The sequence below is a fragment of the Mobula birostris genome, assembly GCF_030028105.1.
Source record: "Mobula birostris isolate sMobBir1 chromosome 11 unlocalized genomic scaffold, sMobBir1.hap1 SUPER_11_unloc_2, whole genome shotgun sequence".
NCBI lineage: Eukaryota > Metazoa > Chordata > Chondrichthyes > Myliobatiformes > Myliobatidae > Mobula > Mobula birostris.
This window is the reverse complement of record NW_027274038.1, coordinates 262,319-284,116: the sequence shown is the minus strand read 5'-3', so window position 1 is coordinate 284,116 and position 21,798 is coordinate 262,319. Positions and strand designations below refer to the sequence as shown.

The following is a 21,798-nucleotide window of genomic DNA, read 5'->3' as shown; positions in this document are numbered from 1 at the left end:
CAGACCTCCCCAATATACATCGGCAGTGCAGTGCATCTCTAGCCTCGCTCAGAATCACGTCCCAAACCCCAAGATCACTCAAACGTCTCATGCTTACACCTACCTACTCGGCGTCCAGCTTTGGCGCACGTCTCCACAATTGCCACATCCGTCCACGTGCCCCTGCTTCACGCACGGCACTGTGCCTCCCTCCGGCAGGCATTTCGCCGATCCGTTTCCTGTTTCACAACCAAGGCATAATCAGTACCCCTTTCCTTCCACGGCGCGCACACGCGCCCACCCACTCCACCACTGAGCCATGCCGGCCAAAAACGCACCTGCAGAGCAGTGGGGCACAGGGCCGCCGTCAGCCCGCGACACATTTCCCTCCTGCCGTGCCCTCCCTCCTGTTTCTACATCCGTGCACCCACCCCGCTGCAAAACCAGTCAGTCTGCTCAGGCGTCAGCACAGAGGCATAATGAAGGGCCTCGGCCCTTCTCCCTTTACTGCCCTCTGTACAGCTTGGCAGATCCCTCAGCACTCCGTGTGCACGTGTGTCTGTGACTCTGTGTGTGTGTGTGTGTGTGTGAGAGAGAGAGATTGAGTGAGTGAGTGAGTGAGTGAGTGAGTGAGTGAGTGAGTGAGAGAGAGAGAGACAGACCCTGCCAGATCCCTCAGCATTCCATGTGTGTTTGTGTCGGTGGGTGAGAGAGACAGAGACAGAGACAGAGAGACAGACAGACACACACACACACACACACACACACCCACCCACCTCCACACACCCCCGTGTGCACGTGTGTCTGTGACTCTGTGTGTGTGTGAGATTGAGTGAGAGAGAGAGACAGACCCTGCCAGATCCCTCAGCATTCCATGTGTGTTTGTGTCGGTGGGTGAGAGAGACAGAGACAGAGACAGACACAGAGAGACAGACACACACACACACACAAACACACACACACACCCACCCCCACACACCCCCGTGTGCACGTGTGTCTGTGACTCTGTGTGTGTGTGAGATTGAGTGAGTGAGAGAGAGAGACAGACCGACCCTGCCAGATCCCTCAGCATTCCATGTGTGTTTGTGTCGGTGGGTGAGAGAGACAGAGACAGACACAGAGAGACAGACAGACACACACACACACCCACCCACCCCCATCCACCCTGGTAAAAAAAGGTGGTGGGGGAGCAGGGGAGAAGACACCACTGTGTCCAATGATAGCCTGTGCAGACGCAAAGTCTACAGCTTCTGTGAGATGAAACAAACTCAAGCCACTCAACAATTGTAATTCCACACACATCAAAATAAAGGCACAGAGGTGTGAATGGCTGCACTTCAGCCTTCGGCTTGGAGAGCACACCCATTGTTTCTCCTCAGGCACACCTGTAGCTGACATCTTCCTATTCCCAAGCTTGCCAGGAGGCTTTTCTGCCCGCGGACTTTGGCCACGTCCACAAACCTCGTAACCGGTCTTGAGCGGCGCACGTGGCCTCTGCCTTTGTCGCCCGGTGCAGTCCCATCCGCTCGCTCCCTCCCGGAGAGGGCAGAGCCTCCGAAGGAGACCGTTCAGCTGGATGCGCCAGCCAGCTGGGGCACGCAAAGCCGAGAGGCGCGCTCTCTTTGCCGAGTGCAGGGACGCCCTTGAAGGGCCGAGCGGCCTGCTCCCACTCCCCCTGCAGACTTTTGTGCAGACAGGACAGCGTGACCAGCCTCCCACGACCAGGAGAGCAGTGCAAGTTGAGCCAGCCTCTGAGACCGACCTGGGAGCCAGCCGAGGAAGCCGGCAGCCTTGACGTAGGCAGTGTGCCAGTGACGTAGGCGCCCGTAGGTACGGCCCCACTCCCAGATGATTGGTGGATCACTGGCAGCTTTACATAGCCTCTGACAAGTTGCACTCAGGACGGACCAGGTAGGCAACAGCTGTCCAGCACACCCACCGATCCCAGACAACCTAGGGGAGAGCTGCCAGCGGGCCAGGGCAGCAAGGTCTTTGCCAGGCCTCCTGCTTCAATCTAAACACCAGAGGCTAGGCAGGATGTAGCCGACTCAAGAGGCCGCCTGCATCGCTTCTCGGCCTTTTGGCTAAGATCAAGTGTAGTATCTGTTCTTATCAGTTTAATATCTGATACGTCCCTTATCTGGGGACCATATATTAAATTGATTTTTGGAACAGGGAGATGGAATAGGGGCTTGCTCCGTCCACTCCACGCATCGACCCGGTATTGCAGTGCCTCTGGGAACGGTGCACTCCCCTTCTGGGGAATTTCAAAGTAGCAAAGAAAAGAAAAACGACGAAAGCTCCATCAGGCGGCGGCGGCGGCACAGCAGCACAGACAAGCATGCACGCACATGGAGAGAGAGGAGAGCTGCTTGCTCTACACCTCTCCTGTGTCTGTGTCTGTCTGTCGATACAGCTCACTCACTCACTCACTCACGCAATGTGCAGACAACTCAACAACAGCACGGGCATCATATCTGGGCCGTTTGGCTAAGATCAAGTGCACATCCGGGCTGCAACCAGATCAGGTGCTGCAGGCAAGGCAGCAACTTCATGAGAGATGCCCCTTGGCATTCATTCCTGAAGCAAACTGCTCAACCGGCGCACTCATTCTGATGCCTGCTCACTCGGCTGCTGCCTGCACCAAGCACAGAAGCAGAGTGAAGTGGAGCAGGCCGAAAGACCTTTTCTGTCCCGCCACACTCGCTCCACTTCTCAGGCTCAGGCTTCTCAGCTGCTCCTTGAAGCCAACGGAGGACGCGACGGACGGACGGACGGACGGATGGACGGGCGGGCGAAGGAAGGAAGGAAGGAAGGAAGGAAGGAAGGAAGGAAGGAACGAACGATATCGAGTCACTGGCTCTGCTGCAATTTCACCAGCAGCCAGCCAGCCTGTCGGACAGGCAGGCTCGTTCAAGTGTGCCAGCAGCCAGGGCACGCGGACGGGAGGGAGGAAGGAAGGAAGGGAGGGAGGCATCCGATGGAGCCCGGCTACAGAGCAACGGGGCGCCGCCGCCGCCGGCACAACAGGGCCCGGTGCTCCTGCACCCTGCATCCTCCCCGCCTGCACCAGACTGCCAAGACTGCTGCTCTCCTGCCCAGACAGACAGACCAGCTACAAGCATCACCACCTAGCCATAGCATCAGCAAAACTCTGCCTACCTGCCCTGCCCTGGCCTGGCCTGGCCTCCTGGCCTCCTCTGATGCGTCTGCCTGCCCCAGGCCCAAAGCCCCGCCCACCGTTCAAGGTAAGGCAGAGGCACAACCCCCCACTCCACCCACTCAGACCTCCCCAATATACATCGGCAGTGCAGTGCATCTCTAGCCTCGCTCAGAATCACGTCCCAAACCCCAAGATCACTCAAACGTCTCATGCTTACACCTACCTACTCGGCGTCCAGCTTTGGCGCACGTCTCCACAATTGCCACATCCGTCCACGTGCCCCTGCTTCACGCACGGCACTGTGCCTCCCTCCGGCAGGCATTTCGCCGATCCGTTTCCTGTTTCACAACCAAGGCATAATCAGTACCCCTTTCCTTCCACGGCGCGCACACGCGCCCACCCACTCCACCACTGAGCCATGCCGGCCAAAAACGCACCTGCAGAGCAGTGGGGCACAGGGCCGCCGTCAGCCCGCGACACATTTCCCTCCTGCCGTGCCCTCCCTCCTGTTTCTACATCCGTGCACCCACCCCGCTGCAAAACCAGTCAGTCTGCTCAGGCGTCAGCACAGAGGCATAATGAAGGGCCTCGGCCCTTCTCCCTTTACTGCCCTCTGTACAGCTTGGCAGATCCCTCAGCACTCCGTGTGCACGTGTGTCTGTGACTCTGTGTGTGTGTGTGTGTGTGTGAGAGAGAGAGATTGAGTGAGTGAGTGAGTGAGTGAGTGAGTGAGTGAGTGAGTGAGAGAGAGAGAGACAGACCCTGCCAGATCCCTCAGCATTCCATGTGTGTTTGTGTCGGTGGGTGAGAGAGACAGAGACAGAGACAGAGAGACAGACAGACACACACACACACACACACACACACCCACCCACCTCCACACACCCCCGTGTGCACGTGTGTCTGTGACTCTGTGTGTGTGTGAGATTGAGTGAGAGAGAGAGACAGACCCTGCCAGATCCCTCAGCATTCCATGTGTGTTTGTGTCGGTGGGTGAGAGAGACAGAGACAGAGACAGACACAGAGAGACAGACACACACACACACACAAACACACACACACACCCACCCCCACACACCCCCGTGTGCACGTGTGTCTGTGACTCTGTGTGTGTGTGAGATTGAGTGAGTGAGAGAGAGAGACAGACCGACCCTGCCAGATCCCTCAGCATTCCATGTGTGTTTGTGTCGGTGGGTGAGAGAGACAGAGACAGACACAGAGAGACAGACAGACACACACACACACCCACCCACCCCCATCCACCCTGGTAAAAAAAGGTGGTGGGGGAGCAGGGGAGAAGACACCACTGTGTCCAATGATAGCCTGTGCAGACGCAAAGTCTACAGCTTCTGTGAGATGAAACAAACTCAAGCCACTCAACAATTGTAATTCCACACACATCAAAATAAAGGCACAGAGGTGTGAATGGCTGCACTTCAGCCTTCGGCTTGGAGAGCACACCCATTGTTTCTCCTCAGGCACACCTGTAGCTGACATCTTCCTATTCCCAAGCTTGCCAGGAGGCTTTTCTGCCCGCGGACTTTGGCCACGTCCACAAACCTCGTAACCGGTCTTGAGCGGCGCACGTGGCCTCTGCCTTTGTCGCCCGGTGCAGTCCCATCCGCTCGCTCCCTCCCGGAGAGGGCAGAGCCTCCGAAGGAGACCGTTCAGCTGGATGCGCCAGCCAGCTGGGGCACGCAAAGCCGAGAGGCGCGCTCTCTTTGCCGAGTGCAGGGACGCCCTTGAAGGGCCGAGCGGCCTGCTCCCACTCCCCCTGCAGACTTTTGTGCAGACAGGACAGCGTGACCAGCCTCCCACGACCAGGAGAGCAGTGCAAGTTGAGCCAGCCTCTGAGACCGACCTGGGAGCCAGCCGAGGAAGCCGGCAGCCTTGACGTAGGCAGTGTGCCAGTGACGTAGGCGCCCGTAGGTACGGCCCCACTCCCAGATGATTGGTGGATCACTGGCAGCTTTACATAGCCTCTGACAAGTTGCACTCAGGACGGACCAGGTAGGCAACAGCTGTCCAGCACACCCACCGATCCCAGACAACCTAGGGGAGAGCTGCCAGCGGGCCAGGGCAGCAAGGTCTTTGCCAGGCCTCCTGCTTCAATCTAAACACCAGAGGCTAGGCAGGATGTAGCCGACTCAAGAGGCCGCCTGCATCGCTTCTCGGCCTTTTGGCTAAGATCAAGTGTAGTATCTGTTCTTATCAGACCAGAAGGCGGAGGAGGAGAGTTCGCGCTGACGCAGGGGTGGATCCTAATGCTGATTGGCCTCCAATCTAACACCCCATACCAGCGACGACAGCAGTGAGTTAGAAGATGGCAGCAGCGAGCAGTACATCAGCTCGAGGCCAGGGTATCAAGAACACTGTCAGGCTGACAGTGCGAGACCGGAACGGGGGCACCGGCTTCACCCGAGAGACCTTCATCCGGAAGGTCTTGCTGGATTGCTGCGGATTTACGCCCGATGACATCTACTGCGTCCAGGACTTCGCAGGCTTCTTCGATGTCACTTTCCGGCAGGCTGCAGGGTGGCAGAAGCTGTACCAGCAGCTTCAGCTGAAGGGGACAGAGGCGCCGCTGTCGCTGCTGAAAGCACAGCCCCTCTTTGCAACGGCTACGCAACAGGAAAGGACAATCACGGTGCACATGTTCAACCCGCACGTGCCAGTGGTAGATGTCCTTACGTTCCTCGCTCGGTATGTGGAGAGCGTAGGAACACCAGCAGACGTGAAGGACGGGCTGGGAATCTGGACCAGCAAACGGCAGGTGAAGGTGAAGCTGAGGTTGGATTCCAACGGCGGCATCATCCACCCCCCCTCCGTCTTCGCCATCGGAGGGAACCGAGGGTACATGGTGTACGCGGGACAACCCAGGGTGTGCCGAAACTGCGGCAAGGAAGGGCACATCGCAGCCCAGTGCAGGGTGGTGATGTGCAAGAACTGTAAAATGGAAGGCCACCTGACCAAAGACTGCACGCAGGCCAAGGCCTGCAACCTCTGCGGACAGGCCGGCCACCTGTACAGAGCCTGCCCGAAGCGTGGGGGCACCTACGCACAGGCGACCAGGGGAGGTGCTGGCCCTGAAAGGGCCCAGGCTGATGCGGACGTACCCGCCAGCGCTGCAGATGAGGCACCCGACAGGACGGATGACGAGACCAGGGAGGAAGGTGCAAGCACCCCAAGACCTGCCACCCCACTGCAGACCCTCCAGGACCAGGCAAACGACGAGCAGGAGTCCATGGAGGAGGGGAGAGCTGAGGCGGAAACCGAATGGAAGGTCGTGAAACGAAAAAAGACCCAAAAGGCGGCGGCCAAGCGACAGAAGGCGGAGCAACGCCAGAAAAGGGCAGGGAACCACGCAGCCCCTGGTACCCTGTCCTCTTCAGAGGAGGAAGGAGTTGGGGGAGGCCAGCAGCCCCGGCGGAAGAAGCGGCTGGCAGAACAGGTGGAGAGGAGGAGAGAGAGGGGAGAAAGTCTGCTGGCCACCCCCCAAGTACAGGAGGCGGAGAGCAGCAGACGCACAGAGCTCCGGGAACCCGGGAGCAGAGCCACGGCTGGTACCCAGCAGCCGGAAGGGGAAGCAGCCCAGGAAGTCAGCAACCCCCCGGGCCCAGACCCAGAACCAGAACGGCCACACACGGAGGAGTACTACCAGCAGTACCTGAGCCCACAGGAGGTGGAAAACTTCACAAAGGCGGTGGGGATGAAGGCTCAGGATGGCAAGAGTGAGGACGGAGAGCAGCCAAAATAAAAGACTTAACGATGGCAGACCTTAAATTGGCGTGCTTGAATGTGCGAAGTTTGAAGAGTACTGGGCGATGCGTCAGCACGCTCCAGTACCTGGACACTGTAAAGGCCGATGTGACCTTCCTCCAGGAGTGTGGACTACCACATCTCCGTAACTACCGGAGGTGGTCACGGTGGTGGAAAAAAGGTTTGTCGGTGTGGTCGGGGGGCAACGATTGTCGCGCTTCTGGCCTGGGGATTCTGCTGCGGGGAGGCAACTTCTCAATCACCCAAGTGAAAGAGGTGGTTGCGGGGCGCCTCCTGGTAGCAGACGTCAAATACCGGGGCACTCCGCTCCGGCTGATCAACATGTACGCCTCCCCCGTGCGGAGCGAGCGGCTGGCCGTCTTCGAGCAGCTCCCACAGCTGCTGGTGACGACCCAGCCGGTCGTTCTGGCCGGAGACTTCAATTGCACCATTGATGCGGCTGGAGGACCCGGCAGTGCCGACGGCAGGCTAGACAGTACCTCTAGACTCCTGAGGGAAATGGTGAAGACAGCCAAGCTGCGCGACGCCTTTGGCACCCCCACAGGTGGAGCACAGCCGCAAGCCACCTGGACACGATCGGACGGCTCAGCCCGCTCCCGGATCGACTTCCTCTTCCTGTCTGAGTCCCTCACGGTCAGGTCCACTGACGTCACGCCGGTGTTCTTCTCTGACCACTGCCTTCTGAGAGCCACCTGTCACCTACGGGAGGACCAGAAGGCAGGCAGGGGGACGTGGAAGCTGAACGTAAAGCTGCTGACCCCAGAGAACATCGAGGAACTAGAGAGGGAGTACACAGGTTGGAGAACCTTGAAAGCCTTCTTTGATTCCCCGGTTCACTGGTGGGAAGCCACCAAGGAGAACATTAAGAGGTTCTTCATCCGCAAGGGTATTCAGAAGGCAAGGCAGGAGCAGAGGGAACTGCGTAAACTCCAGACAGAGTTGCAGCAACTTCTCCTTCTGCAGTCGAAGGGGGTGGATGTCAGGGAGGAACTGCGAGAGGTGAAGGGCCGGCAAGCCCAGCACCTCGCCGCTGAATCCTCCAAGATCATCTTCCGATCAAGGGTCCAAACCGTGGAGCAGGACGAGACGTGCTCACGCTTCTTCTTCCAAAAGGTGCACAGGGGGAGCTCTGTGATCCACAACCTTAAGGAAGAGGACGGCTCAGTCGCGTCCTCGCAGACCGACATACTGAGGATCTGCAAGTCCTTCTATGCCGGTCTGTACGAGGAAAAGGCCACAGAATCCACAGCCTCCCGCAACTTCCTGTCGTCTATCACGCAGGTCTTAGACGACGGCAAGCGGGAGAGTCTGGATCAGCCACTGACCCTGGACGAGCTGACAGGCTCCATCCGTTCCTTCGGGTCGGGTAAGACTCCCGGAAGCGACGGCTTACCGGCCGAGTTGTACTCGGCTCTGTGGAACTGGATGGGCCCAGACCTGCTGGAAGTGTACAACGCTATGCTTCTGGCCGGCAGTATGTCTGAGTCCATGAGGAAGGGCATCATCACCCTCATCTACAAGCAGAAGGGGGAAAGGGAGGACATTAGGAATTGGAGACCCATCTCTCTCCTGAATGTGGACTACAAGATCCTGTCCAAGGCTATCGCCAACAGGGTCAAGTCTGCTCTGGGACAGGTGATCCACCCGGACCAAACCTGTGCTGTACCGGGCAGGAAGATCTCAGACAGCCTCGCGCTGCTGAGGGACACCATCGCCTACGTGCAGGACAGGGGGGTGGACGCCTGCCTGGTCAGCTTGGACCAGGAGAAAGCCTTCGACAGGATATCGCACACGTACATGGCGGACGTGCTCTCCAAAATGGGATTTGGGGAGGGAATCCGGAATTGGATCAGACTGCTCTACACAGACATCCGTAGTGCAGTCCAGGTCAACGGGTGGGAAACAGACAGCTTCCCCATCAGGTCTGGAGTCAGGCAGGGCTGCCCCCTCTCCCCTGTCTTGTTTGTCTGCTGCATAGAACCCTTTGTGGAAGCCATCAGGAGGGATGAGGGCATAAGAGGGGTGACGCTGCCAGGCAGTGGAGGGACCCAAGTGAAAACCTCCCTGTACATGGACGACGTCACCGTCTTCTGCTCTGATCCGAGGTCAGTTCGCAGGTTGATTGGCACCTGCGAACAGTTCGAGCTAGCGTCGGGGGCCAGGGTCAACCGCACGAAGAGCGAAGCCATGCTCTTTGGCAACTGGCCCGACCGATCCAGCGTCCCCTTCACCATCAGGTCTGACCACGTGAAGGTGTTGGGGATCTGGTTCGGAGGGGCGGAGGCGTGCAACAAGAACTGGCAGGAGCGGACTGCCAAGGTGAAACAGAAACTGGGACTGTGGGGAGGGCGCTCCCTGTCGATAACGGGCAAGAACCTGGTCATCAGGTGTGAGGTGCTCTCAGGGCTGCTGTACTTGGCGCAGGTCTGGCCCGTCCCCCGCTCCTACAGCTCGGAAATCACCCGGGCTGTCTTCAGATTCGTCTGGGGATCCAAGATGGAGCGGGTGAGACGGACCGCCATGCACAAGTCCCTGGACAACGGGGGCAAGAACGTCCCCAATGTCGCCCTCACCCTGATGGCCAGCTTCGTATGTGGCTGCATCAGGTTGTGTGTAGAGCCCAGGTATGTGGGCACCAAGTACCACTATGTGCCCAGGTTCTACCTGTCGCCCTGGCTGCGAAGGATGGGTCTGGCCCCACTCCCGCGCAACGCCCCAGTCAGCTGGTCGTTGCCGGCATACCTATCCCACGTAGCAAAGTTCTTCCAGGAGAACGCCTTTGACCACAAGGCCATCAGGCAGTGGTCGGCACGAAGTGTCCTGCAGGCACTGCAGGAGAAGGACGTGATGGACACAGTGGGGTGGTTCCCTGAGCAGACTGTCCAGTTCATCTGGCAAAATGCCTCATCGCCAGATCTCACCAACAGGCACCAAGACCTCGCCTGGCTGGCAGTGAGAGGGGCCCTCCCAGTCAGAGCCCTCCTGTACGCCCGGAACGTCGTCTCCGCACCCCACTGCCCACGGGAGGACTGCAGTGAGGAGGAGTCTGTGACCCACCTCTTTGCACACTGCCAGTTCGCAAAGAGGGTGTGGAGGAGGATGGACGGGCTAGTGTCACGTTTCATCCCCAGCAGCTGCGTGACAGAGGACTCTCTGATCTACGGGCTGTTCCCGGGGACGCACACGGAGACCAACATCCGGTGCTGCTGGCAGATCATCAACTCGGTGAAAGACGCTCTTTGGTCAGCCCGAAACTTGATCATCTACCAGCACATGGAGATGTCCGTGGGAGAATGCTGCCGACTGGCACACTCTCGGCTGCAGGAGTACGTGCTGAGGGACGCACTGAAACTTGGTGCAGCCACCGCAAGGGCCCGGTGGGGAAGGACCACAGTATAGGTTTCTCCACCCGTGGGAGGGGGAGGGGTCGGTGGGCGAGGAGTATACCCCTCAACAATGAGATGCTAAGCTGAACTACTGGAGTGCCACGTGGGTGGCTATAAACACGGGTATTTTACTGAGTATAATGGAAACGTATGTAAAGGATGAAAAGTTATTGAATGGTTTATTGTATATATTTATTTTTGAATAAAGTATATTTTGAAATAAAACAAAAAAAAATCTGTTCTTATCAGTTTAATATCTGATACGTCCCTTATCTGGGGACCATATATTAAATTGATTTTTGGAACAGGGAGATGGAATAGGGGCTTGCTCCGTCCACTCCACGCATCGACCCGGTATTGCAGTGCCTCTGGGAACGGTGCACTCCCCTTCTGGGGAATTTCAAAGTAGCAAAGAAAAGAAAAACGACGAAAGCTCCATCAGGCGGCGGCGGCGGCACAGCAGCACAGACAAGCATGCACGCACATGGAGAGAGAGGAGAGCTGCTTGCTCTACACCTCTCCTGTGTCTGTGTCTGTCTGTCGATACAGCTCACTCACTCACTCACTCACGCAATGTGCAGACAACTCAACAACAGCACGGGCATCATATCTGGGCCGTTTGGCTAAGATCAAGTGCACATCCGGGCTGCAACCAGATCAGGTGCTGCAGGCAAGGCAGCAACTTCATGAGAGATGCCCCTTGGCATTCATTCCTGAAGCAAACTGCTCAACCGGCGCACTCATTCTGATGCCTGCTCACTCGGCTGCTGCCTGCACCAAGCACAGAAGCAGAGTGAAGTGGAGCAGGCCGAAAGACCTTTTCTGTCCCGCCACACTCGCTCCACTTCTCAGGCTCAGGCTTCTCAGCTGCTCCTTGAAGCCAACGGAGGACGCGACGGACGGACGGACGGATGGACGGGCGGGCGAAGGAAGGAAGGAAGGAAGGAAGGAAGGAAGGAAGGAAGGAACGAACGATATCGAGTCACTGGCTCTGCTGCAATTTCACCAGCAGCCAGCCAGCCTGTCGGACAGGCAGGCTCGTTCAAGTGTGCCAGCAGCCAGGGCACGCGGACGGGAGGGAGGAAGGAAGGAAGGGAGGGAGGCATCCGATGGAGCCCGGCTACAGAGCAACGGGGCGCCGCCGCCGCCGGCACAACAGGGCCCGGTGCTCCTGCACCCTGCATCCTCCCCGCCTGCACCAGACTGCCAAGACTGCTGCTCTCCTGCCCAGACAGACAGACCAGCTACAAGCATCACCACCTAGCCATAGCATCAGCAAAACTCTGCCTACCTGCCCTGCCCTGGCCTGGCCTGGCCTCCTGGCCTCCTCTGATGCGTCTGCCTGCCCCAGGCCCAAAGCCCCGCCCACCGTTCAAGGTAAGGCAGAGGCACAACCCCCCACTCCACCCACTCAGACCTCCCCAATATACATCGGCAGTGCAGTGCATCTCTAGCCTCGCTCAGAATCACGTCCCAAACCCCAAGATCACTCAAACGTCTCATGCTTACACCTACCTACTCGGCGTCCAGCTTTGGCGCACGTCTCCACAATTGCCACATCCGTCCACGTGCCCCTGCTTCACGCACGGCACTGTGCCTCCCTCCGGCAGGCATTTCGCCGATCCGTTTCCTGTTTCACAACCAAGGCATAATCAGTACCCCTTTCCTTCCACGGCGCGCACACACGCCCACCCACTCCACCACTGAGCCATGCCGGCCAAAAACGCACCTGCAGAGCAGTGGGGCACAGGGCCGCCGTCAGCCCGCGACACATTTCCCTCCTGCCGTGCCCTCCCTCCTGTTTCTACATCCGTGCACCCACCCCGCTGCAAAACCAGTCAGTCTGCTCAGGCGTCAGCACAGAGGCATAATGAAGGGCCTCGGCCCTTCTCCCTTTACTGCCCTCTGTACAGCTTGGCAGATCCCTCAGCACTCCGTGTGCACGTGTGTCTGTGACTCTGTGTGTGTGTGTGTGTGTGTGAGAGAGAGAGATTGAGTGAGTGAGTGAGTGAGTGAGTGAGTGAGTGAGTGAGTGAGTGAGAGAGAGAGAGACAGACCCTGCCAGATCCCTCAGCATTCCATGTGTGTTTGTGTCGGTGGGTGAGAGAGACAGAGACAGAGACAGAGAGACAGACAGACACACACACACACACACACACACACACCCACCCACCTCCACACACCCCCGTGTGCACGTGTGTCTGTGACTCTGTGTGTGTGTGAGATTGAGTGAGAGAGAGAGACAGACCCTGCCAGATCCCTCAGCATTCCATGTGTGTTTGTGTCGGTGGGTGAGAGAGACAGAGACAGAGACAGACACAGAGAGACAGACACACACACACACACAAACACACACACACACCCACCCCCACACACCCCCGTGTGCACGTGTGTCTGTGACTCTGTGTGTGTGTGAGATTGAGTGAGTGAGAGAGAGAGACAGACCGACCCTGCCAGATCCCTCAGCATTCCATGTGTGTTTGTGTCGGTGGGTGAGAGAGACAGAGACAGACACAGAGAGACAGACAGACACACACACACACCCACCCACCCCCATCCACCCTGGTAAAAAAAGGTGGTGGGGGAGCAGGGGAGAAGACACCACTGTGTCCAATGATAGCCTGTGCAGACGCAAAGTCTACAGCTTCTGTGAGATGAAACAAACTCAAGCCACTCAACAATTGTAATTCCACACACATCAAAATAAAGGCACAGAGGTGTGAATGGCTGCACTTCAGCCTTCGGCTTGGAGAGCACACCCATTGTTTCTCCTCAGGCACACCTGTAGCTGACATCTTCCTATTCCCAAGCTTGCCAGGAGGCTTTTCTGCCCGCGGACTTTGGCCACGTCCACAAACCTCGTAACCGGTCTTGAGCGGCGCACGTGGCCTCTGCCTTTGTCGCCCGGTGCAGTCCCATCCGCTCGCTCCCTCCCGGAGAGGGCAGAGCCTCCGAAGGAGACCGTTCAGCTGGATGCGCCAGCCAGCTGGGGCACGCAAAGCCGAGAGGCGCGCTCTCTTTGCCGAGTGCAGGGACGCCCTTGAAGGGCCGAGCGGCCTGCTCCCACTCCCCCTGCAGACTTTTGTGCAGACAGGACAGCGTGACCAGCCTCCCACGACCAGGAGAGCAGTGCAAGTTGAGCCAGCCTCTGAGACCGACCTGGGAGCCAGCCGAGGAAGCCGGCAGCCTTGACGTAGGCAGTGTGCCAGTGACGTAGGCGCCCGTAGGTACGGCCCCACTCCCAGATGATTGGTGGATCACTGGCAGCTTTACATAGCCTCTGACAAGTTGCACTCAGGACGGACCAGGTAGGCAACAGCTGTCCAGCACACCCACCGATCCCAGACAACCTAGGGGAGAGCTGCCAGCGGGCCAGGGCAGCAAGGTCTTTGCCAGGCCTCCTGCTTCAATCTAAACACCAGAGGCTAGGCAGGATGTAGCCGACTCAAGAGGCCGCCTGCATCGCTTCTCGGCCTTTTGGCTAAGATCAAGTGTAGTATCTGTTCTTATCAGTTTAATATCTGATACGTCCCTTATCTGGGGACCATATATTAAATTGATTTTTGGAACAGGGAGATGGAATAGGGGCTTGCTCCGTCCACTCCACGCATCGACCCGGTATTGCAGTGCCTCTGGGAACGGTGCACTCCCCTTCTGGGGAATTTCAAAGTAGCAAAGAAAAGAAAAACGACGAAAGCTCCATCAGGCGGCAGCGGCGGCACAGCAGCACAGACAAGCATGCACGCACATGGAGAGAGAGGAGAGCTGCTTGCTCTACACCTCTCCTGTGTCTGTGTCTGTCTGTCGATACAGCTCACTCACTCACTCACTCACGCAATGTGCAGACAACTCAACAACAGCACGGGCATCATATCTGGGCCGTTTGGCTAAGATCAAGTGCACATCCGGGCTGCAACCAGATCAGGTGCTGCAGGCAAGGCAGCAACTTCATGAGAGATGCCCCTTGGCATTCATTCCTGAAGCAAACTGCTCAACCGGCGCACTCATTCTGATGCCTGCTCACTCGGCTGCTGCCTGCACCAAGCACAGAAGCAGAGTGAAGTGGAGCAGGCCGAAAGACCTTTTCTGTCCCGCCACACTCGCTCCACTTCTCAGGCTCAGGCTTCTCAGCTGCTCCTTGAAGCCAACGGAGGACGCGACGGACGGACGGACGGATGGACGGGCGGGCGAAGGAAGGAAGGAAGGAAGGAAGGAAGGAAGGAAGGAAGGAACGAACGATATCGAGTCACTGGCTCTGCTGCAATTTCACCAGCAGCCAGCCAGCCTGTCGGACAGGCAGGCTCGTTCAAGTGTGCCAGCAGCCAGGGCACGCGGACGGGAGGGAGGAAGGAAGGAAGGGAGGGAGGCATCCGATGGAGCCCGGCTACAGAGCAACGGGGCGCCGCCGCCGCCGGCACAACAGGGCCCGGTGCTCCTGCACCCTGCATCCTCCCCGCCTGCACCAGACTGCCAAGACTGCTGCTCTCCTGCCCAGACAGACAGACCAGCTACAAGCATCACCACCTAGCCATAGCATCAGCAAAACTCTGCCTACCTGCCCTGCCCTGGCCTGGCCTGGCCTCCTGGCCTCCTCTGATGCGTCTGCCTGCCCCAGGCCCAAAGCCCCGCCCACCGTTCAAGGTAAGGCAGAGGCACAACCCCCCACTCCACCCACTCAGACCTCCCCAATATACATCGGCAGTGCAGTGCATCTCTAGCCTCGCTCAGAATCACGTCCCAAACCCCAAGATCACTCAAACGTCTCATGCTTACACCTACCTACTCGGCGTCCAGCTTTGGCGCACGTCTCCACAATTGCCACATCCGTCCACGTGCCCCTGCTTCACGCACGGCACTGTGCCTCCCTCCGGCAGGCATTTCGCCGATCCGTTTCCTGTTTCACAACCAAGGCATAATCAGTACCCCTTTCCTTCCACGGCGCGCACACGCGCCCACCCACTCCACCACTGAGCCATGCCGGCCAAAAACGCACCTGCAGAGCAGTGGGGCACAGGGCCGCCGTCAGCCCGCGACACATTTCCCTCCTGCCGTGCCCTCCCTCCTGTTTCTACATCCGTGCACCCACCCCGCTGCAAAACCAGTCAGTCTGCTCAGGCGTCAGCACAGAGGCATAATGAAGGGCCTCGGCCCTTCTCCCTTTACTGCCCTCTGTACAGCTTGGCAGATCCCTCAGCACTCCGTGTGCACGTGTGTCTGTGACTCTGTGTGTGTGTGTGTGTGTGTGAGAGAGAGAGATTGAGTGAGTGAGTGAGTGAGTGAGTGAGTGAGTGAGTGAGTGAGTGAGAGAGAGAGAGACAGACCCTGCCAGATCCCTCAGCATTCCATGTGTGTTTGTGTCGGTGGGTGAGAGAGACAGAGACAGAGACAGAGAGACAGACAGACACACACACACACACACACACACACACCCACCCACCTCCACACACCCCCGTGTGCACGTGTGTCTGTGACTCTGTGTGTGTGTGAGATTGAGTGAGAGAGAGAGACAGACCCTGCCAGATCCCTCAGCATTCCATGTGTGTTTGTGTCGGTGGGTGAGAGAGACAGAGACAGAGACAGACACAGAGAGACAGACACACACACACACACAAACACACACACACACCCACCCCCACACACCCCCGTGTGCACGTGTGTCTGTGACTCTGTGTGTGTGTGAGATTGAGTGAGTGAGAGAGAGAGACAGACCGACCCTGCCAGATCCCTCAGCATTCCATGTGTGTTTGTGTCGGTGGGTGAGAGAGACAGAGACAGACACAGAGAGACAGACAGACACACACACACACCCACCCACCCCCATCCACCCTGGTAAAAAAAGGTGGTGGGGGAGCAGGGGAGAAGACACCACTGTGTCCAATGATAGCCTGTGCAGACGCAAAGTCTACAGCTTCTGTGAGATGAAACAAACTCAAGCCACTCAACAATTGTAATTCCACACACATCAAAATAAAGGCACAGAGGTGTGAATGGCTGCACTTCAGCCTTCGGCTTGGAGAGCACACCCATTGTTTCTCCTCAGGCACACCTGTAGCTGACATCTTCCTATTCCCAAGCTTGCCAGGAGGCTTTTCTGCCCGCGGACTTTGGCCACGTCCACAAACCTCGTAACCGGTCTTGAGCGGCGCACGTGGCCTCTGCCTTTGTCGCCCGGTGCAGTCCCATCCGCTCGCTCCCTCCCGGAGAGGGCAGAGCCTCCGAAGGAGACCGTTCAGCTGGATGCGCCAGCCAGCTGGGGCACGCAAAGCCGAGAGGCGCGCTCTCTTTGCCGAGTGCAGGGACGCCCTTGAAGGGCCGAGCGGCCTGCTCCCACTCCCCCTGCAGACTTTTGTGCAGACAGGACAGCGTGACCAGCCTCCCACGACCAGGAGAGCAGTGCAAGTTGAGCCAGCCTCTGAGACCGACCTGGGAGCCAGCCGAGGAAGCCGGCAGCCTTGACGTAGGCAGTGTGCCAGTGACGTAGGCGCCCGTAGGTACGGCCCCACTCCCAGATGATTGGTGGATCACTGGCAGCTTTACATAGCCTCTGACAAGTTGCACTCAGGACGGACCAGGTAGGCAACAGCTGTCCAGCACACCCACCGATCCCAGACAACCTAGGGGAGAGCTGCCAGCGGGCCAGGGCAGCAAGGTCTTTGCCAGGCCTCCTGCTTCAATCTAAACACCAGAGGCTAGGCAGGATGTAGCCGACTCAAGAGGCCGCCTGCATCGCTTCTCGGCCTTTTGGCTAAGATCAAGTGTAGTATCTGTTCTTATCAGTTTAATATCTGATACGTCCCTTATCTGGGGACCATATATTAAATTGATTTTTGGAACAGGGAGATGGAATAGGGGCTTGCTCCGTCCACTCCACGCATCGACCCGGTATTGCAGTGCCTCTGGGAACGGTGCACTCCCCTTCTGGGGAATTTCAAAGTAGCAAAGAAAAGAAAAACGACGAAAGCTCCATCAGGCGGCGGCGGCGGCACAGCAGCACAGACAAGCATGCACGCACATGGAGAGAGAGGAGAGCTGCTTGCTCTACACCTCTCCTGTGTCTGTGTCTGTCTGTCGATACAGCTCACTCACTCACTCACTCACGCAATGTGCAGACAACTCAACAACAGCACGGGCATCATATCTGGGCCGTTTGGCTAAGATCAAGTGCACATCCGGGCTGCAACCAGATCAGGTGCTGCAGGCAAGGCAGCAACTTCATGAGAGATGCCCCTTGGCATTCATTCCTGAAGCAAACTGCTCAACCGGCGCACTCATTCTGATGCCTGCTCACTCGGCTGCTGCCTGCACCAAGCACAGAAGCAGAGTGAAGTGGAGCAGGCCGAAAGACCTTTTCTGTCCCGCCACACTCGCTCCACTTCTCAGGCTCAGGCTTCTCAGCTGCTCCTTGAAGCCAACGGAGGACGCGACGGACGGACGGACGGATGGACGGGCGGGCGAAGGAAGGAAGGAAGGAAGGAAGGAAGGAAGGAAGGAAGGAACGAACGATATCGAGTCACTGGCTCTGCTGCAATTTCACCAGCAGCCAGCCAGCCTGTCGGACAGGCAGGCTCGTTCAAGTGTGCCAGCAGCCAGGGCACGCGGACGGGAGGGAGGAAGGAAGGAAGGGAGGGAGGCATCCGATGGAGCCCGGCTACAGAGCAACGGGGCGCCGCCGCCGCCGGCACAACAGGGCCCGGTGCTCCTGCACCCTGCATCCTCCCCGCCTGCACCAGACTGCCAAGACTGCTGCTCTCCTGCCCAGACAGACAGACCAGCTACAAGCATCACCACCTAGCCATAGCATCAGCAAAACTCTGCCTACCTGCCCTGCCCTGGCCTGGCCTGGCCTCCTGGCCTCCTCTGATGCGTCTGCCTGCCCCAGGCCCAAAGCCCCGCCCACCGTTCAAGGTAAGGCAGAGGCACAACCCCCCACTCCACCCACTCAGACCTCCCCAATATACATCGGCAGTGCAGTGCATCTCTAGCCTCGCTCAGAATCACGTCCCAAACCCCAAGATCACTCAAACGTCTCATGCTTACACCTACCTACTCGGCGTCCAGCTTTGGCGCACGTCTCCACAATTGCCACATCCGTCCACGTGCCCCTGCTTCACGCACGGCACTGTGCCTCCCTCCGGCAGGCATTTCGCCGATCCGTTTCCTGTTTCACAACCAAGGCATAATCAGTACCCCTTTCCTTCCACGGCGCGCACACGCGCCCACCCACTCCACCACTGAGCCATGCCGGCCAAAAACGCACCTGCAGAGCAGTGGGGCACAGGGCCGCCGTCAGCCCGCGACACATTTCCCTCCTGCCGTGCCCTCCCTCCTGTTTCTACATCCGTGCACCCACCCCGCTGCAAAACCAGTCAGTCTGCTCAGGCGTCAGCACAGAGGCATAATGAAGGGCCTCGGCCCTTCTCCCTTTACTGCCCTCTGTACAGCTTGGCAGATCCCTCAGCACTCCGTGTGCACGTGTGTCTGTGACTCTGTGTGTGTGTGTGTGTGTGTGAGAGAGAGAGATTGAGTGAGTGAGTGAGTGAGTGAGTGAGTGAGTGAGTGAGTGAGTGAGAGAGAGAGAGACAGACCCTGCCAGATCCCTCAGCATTCCATGTGTGTTTGTGTCGGTGGGTGAGAGAGACAGAGACAGAGACAGAGAGACAGACAGACACACACACACACACACACACACACCCACCCACCTCCACACACCCCCGTGTGCACGTGTGTCTGTGACTCTGTGTGTGTGTGAGATTGAGTGAGAGAGAGAGACAGACCCTGCCAGATCCCTCAGCATTCCATGTGTGTTTGTGTCGGTGGGTGAGAGAGACAGAGACAGAGACAGACACAGAGAGACAGACACACACACACACACAAACACACACACACACCCACCCCCACACACCCCCGTGTGCACGTGTGTCTGTGACTCTGTGTGTGTGTGAGATTGAGTGAGTGAGAGAGAGAGACAGACCGACCCTGCCAGATCCCTCAGCATTCCATGTGTGTTTGTGTCGGTGGGTGAGAGAGACAGAGACAGACACAGAGAGACAGACAGACACACACACACACCCACCCACCCCCATCCACCCTGGTAAAAAAAGGTGGTGGGGGAGCAGGGGAGAAGACACCACTGTGTCCAATGATAGCCTGTGCAGACGCAAAGTCTACAGCTTCTGTGAGATGAAACAAACTCAAGCCACTCAACAATTGTAATTCCACACACATCAAAATAAAGGCACAGAGGTGTGAATGGCTGCACTTCAGCCTTCGGCTTGGAGAGCACACCCATTGTTTCTCCTCAGGCACACCTGTAGCTGACATCTTCCTATTCCCAAGCTTGCCAGGAGGCTTTTCTGCCCGCGGACTTTGGCCACGTCCACAAACCTCGTAACCGGTCTTGAGCGGCGCACGTGGCCTCTGCCTTTGTCGCCCGGTGCAGTCCCATCCGCTCGCTCCCTCCCGGAGAGGGCAGAGCCTCCGAAGGAGACCGTTCAGCTGGATGCGCCAGCCAGCTGGGGCACGCAAAGCCGAGAGGCGCGCTCTCTTTGCCGAGTGCAGGGACGCCCTTGAAGGGCCGAGCGGCCTGCTCCCACTCCCCCTGCAGACTTTTGTGCAGACAGGACAGCGTGACCAGCCTCCCACGACCAGGAGAGCAGTGCAAGTTGAGCCAGCCTCTGAGACCGACCTGGGAGCCAGCCGAGGAAGCCGGCAGCCTTGACGTAGGCAGTGTGCCAGTGACGTAGGCGCCCGTAGGTACGGCCCCACTCCCAGATGATTGGTGGATCACTGGCAGCTTTACATAGCCTCTGACAAGTTGCACTCAGGACGGACCAGGTAGGCAACAGCTGTCCAGCACACCCACCGATCCCAGACAACCTAGGGGAGAGCTGCCAGCGGGCCAGGGCAGCAAGGTCTTTGCCAGGCCTCCTGCTTCAATCTAAACACCAGAGGCTAGGCAGGATGTAGCCGACTCAAGAGGCCGCCTGCATCGCTTCTCGGCCTTTTGGCTAAGATCAAGTGTAGTATCTGTTCTTATCAGTTTAATATCTGATACGTCCCTTATCTGGGGACCATATATTAAATTGATTTTTGGAACAGGGAGATGGAATAGGGGCTTGCTCCGTCCACTCCACGCATCGACCCGGTATTGCAGTGCCTCTGGGAACGGTGCACTCCCCTTCTGGGGAATTTCAAAGTAGCAAAGAAAAGAAAAACGACGAAAGCTCCATCAGGCGGCGGCGGCGGCACAGCAGCACAGACAAGCATGCACGCACATGGAGAGAGAGGAGAGCTGCTTGCTCTACACCTCTCCTGTGTCTGTGTCTGTCTGTCGATACAGCTCACTCACTCACTCACTCACGCAATGTGCAGACAACTCAACAACAGCACGGGCATCATATCTGGGCCGTTTGGCTAAGATCAAGTGCACATCCGGGCTGCAACCAGATCAGGTGCTGCAGGCAAGGCAGCAACTTCATGAGAGATGCCCCTTGGCATTCATTCCTGAAGCAAACTGCTCAACCGGCGCACTCATTCTGATGCCTGCTCACTCGGCTGCTGCCTGCACCAAGCACAGAAGCAGAGTGAAGTGGAGCAGGCCGAAAGACCTTTTCTGTCCCGCCACACTCGCTCCACTTCTCAGGCTCAGGCTTCTCAGCTGCTCCTTGAAGCCAACGGAGGACGCGACGGACGGACGGACGGATGGACGGGCGGGCGAAGGAAGGAAGGAAGGAAGGAAGGAAGGAAGGAAGGAAGGAACGAACGATATCGAGTCACTGGCTCTGCTGCAATTTCACCAGCAGCCAGCCAGCCTGTCGGACAGGCAGGCTCGTTCAAGTGTGCCAGCAGCCAGGGCACGCGGACGGGAGGGAGGAAGGAAGGAAGGGAGGGAGGCATCCGATGGAGCCCGGCTACAGAGCAACGGGGCGCCGCCGCCGCCGGCACAACAGGGCCCGGTGCTCCTGCACCCTGCATCCTCCCCGCCTGCACCAGACTGCCAAGACTGCTGCTCTCCTGCCCAGACAGACAGACCAGCTACAAGCATCACCACCTAGCCATAGCATCAGCAAAACTCTGCCTACCTGCCCTGCCCTGGCCTGGCCTGGCCTCCTGGCCTCCTCTGATGCGTCTGCCTGCCCCAGGCCCAAAGCCCCGCCCACCGTTCAAGGTAAGGCAGAGGCACAACCCCCCACTCCACCCACTCAGACCTCCCCAATATACATCGGCAGTGCAGTGCATCTCTAGCCTCGCTCAGAATCACGTCCCAAACCCCAAGATCACTCAAACGTCTCATGCTTACACCTACCTACTCGGCGTCCAGCTTTGGCGCACGTCTCCACAATTGCCACATCCGTCCACGTGCCCCTGCTTCACGCACGGCACTGTGCCTCCCTCCGGCAGGCATTTCGCCGATCCGTTTCCTGTTTCACAACCAAGGCATAATCAGTACCCCTTTCCTTCCACGGCGCGCACACGCGCCCACCCACTCCA

General features: G+C 58.1%; 4 non-coding genes and 2 pseudogenes across 4 annotated transcripts; all 6 read left to right on the top strand.

Annotated features, from left to right (window-relative positions):
- Positions 1–2,043: 2,043 nt before the first annotated feature.
- Positions 2,044–2,234, top strand: LOC140192164 (U2 spliceosomal RNA). Its single transcript, XR_011884119.1, has one exon. It is a non-coding gene; the product is annotated as a U2 spliceosomal RNA (small nuclear RNA).
- Positions 2,235–5,305: 3,071 nt separating this feature from the next.
- LOC140192204 (U2 spliceosomal RNA) lies at positions 5,306–5,437 on the top strand (annotated as a pseudogene).
- Positions 5,438–10,517: 5,080 nt separating this feature from the next.
- LOC140192190 (U2 spliceosomal RNA) lies at positions 10,518–10,696 on the top strand (annotated as a pseudogene).
- A 3,073-nt stretch (positions 10,697–13,769) lies between these two features.
- On the top strand, positions 13,770–13,960 carry LOC140192163 (U2 spliceosomal RNA). The gene has a single exon (XR_011884118.1). It is a non-coding gene; the product is annotated as a U2 spliceosomal RNA (small nuclear RNA).
- Positions 13,961–17,033: 3,073 nt separating this feature from the next.
- LOC140192162 (U2 spliceosomal RNA) lies at positions 17,034–17,224 on the top strand. The gene has a single exon (XR_011884117.1). It is a non-coding gene; the product is annotated as a U2 spliceosomal RNA (small nuclear RNA).
- Positions 17,225–20,295: 3,071 nt separating this feature from the next.
- Positions 20,296–20,486, top strand: LOC140192161 (U2 spliceosomal RNA). The gene has a single exon (XR_011884116.1). It is a non-coding gene; the product is annotated as a U2 spliceosomal RNA (small nuclear RNA).
- Positions 20,487–21,798: the final 1,312 nt, after the last annotated feature.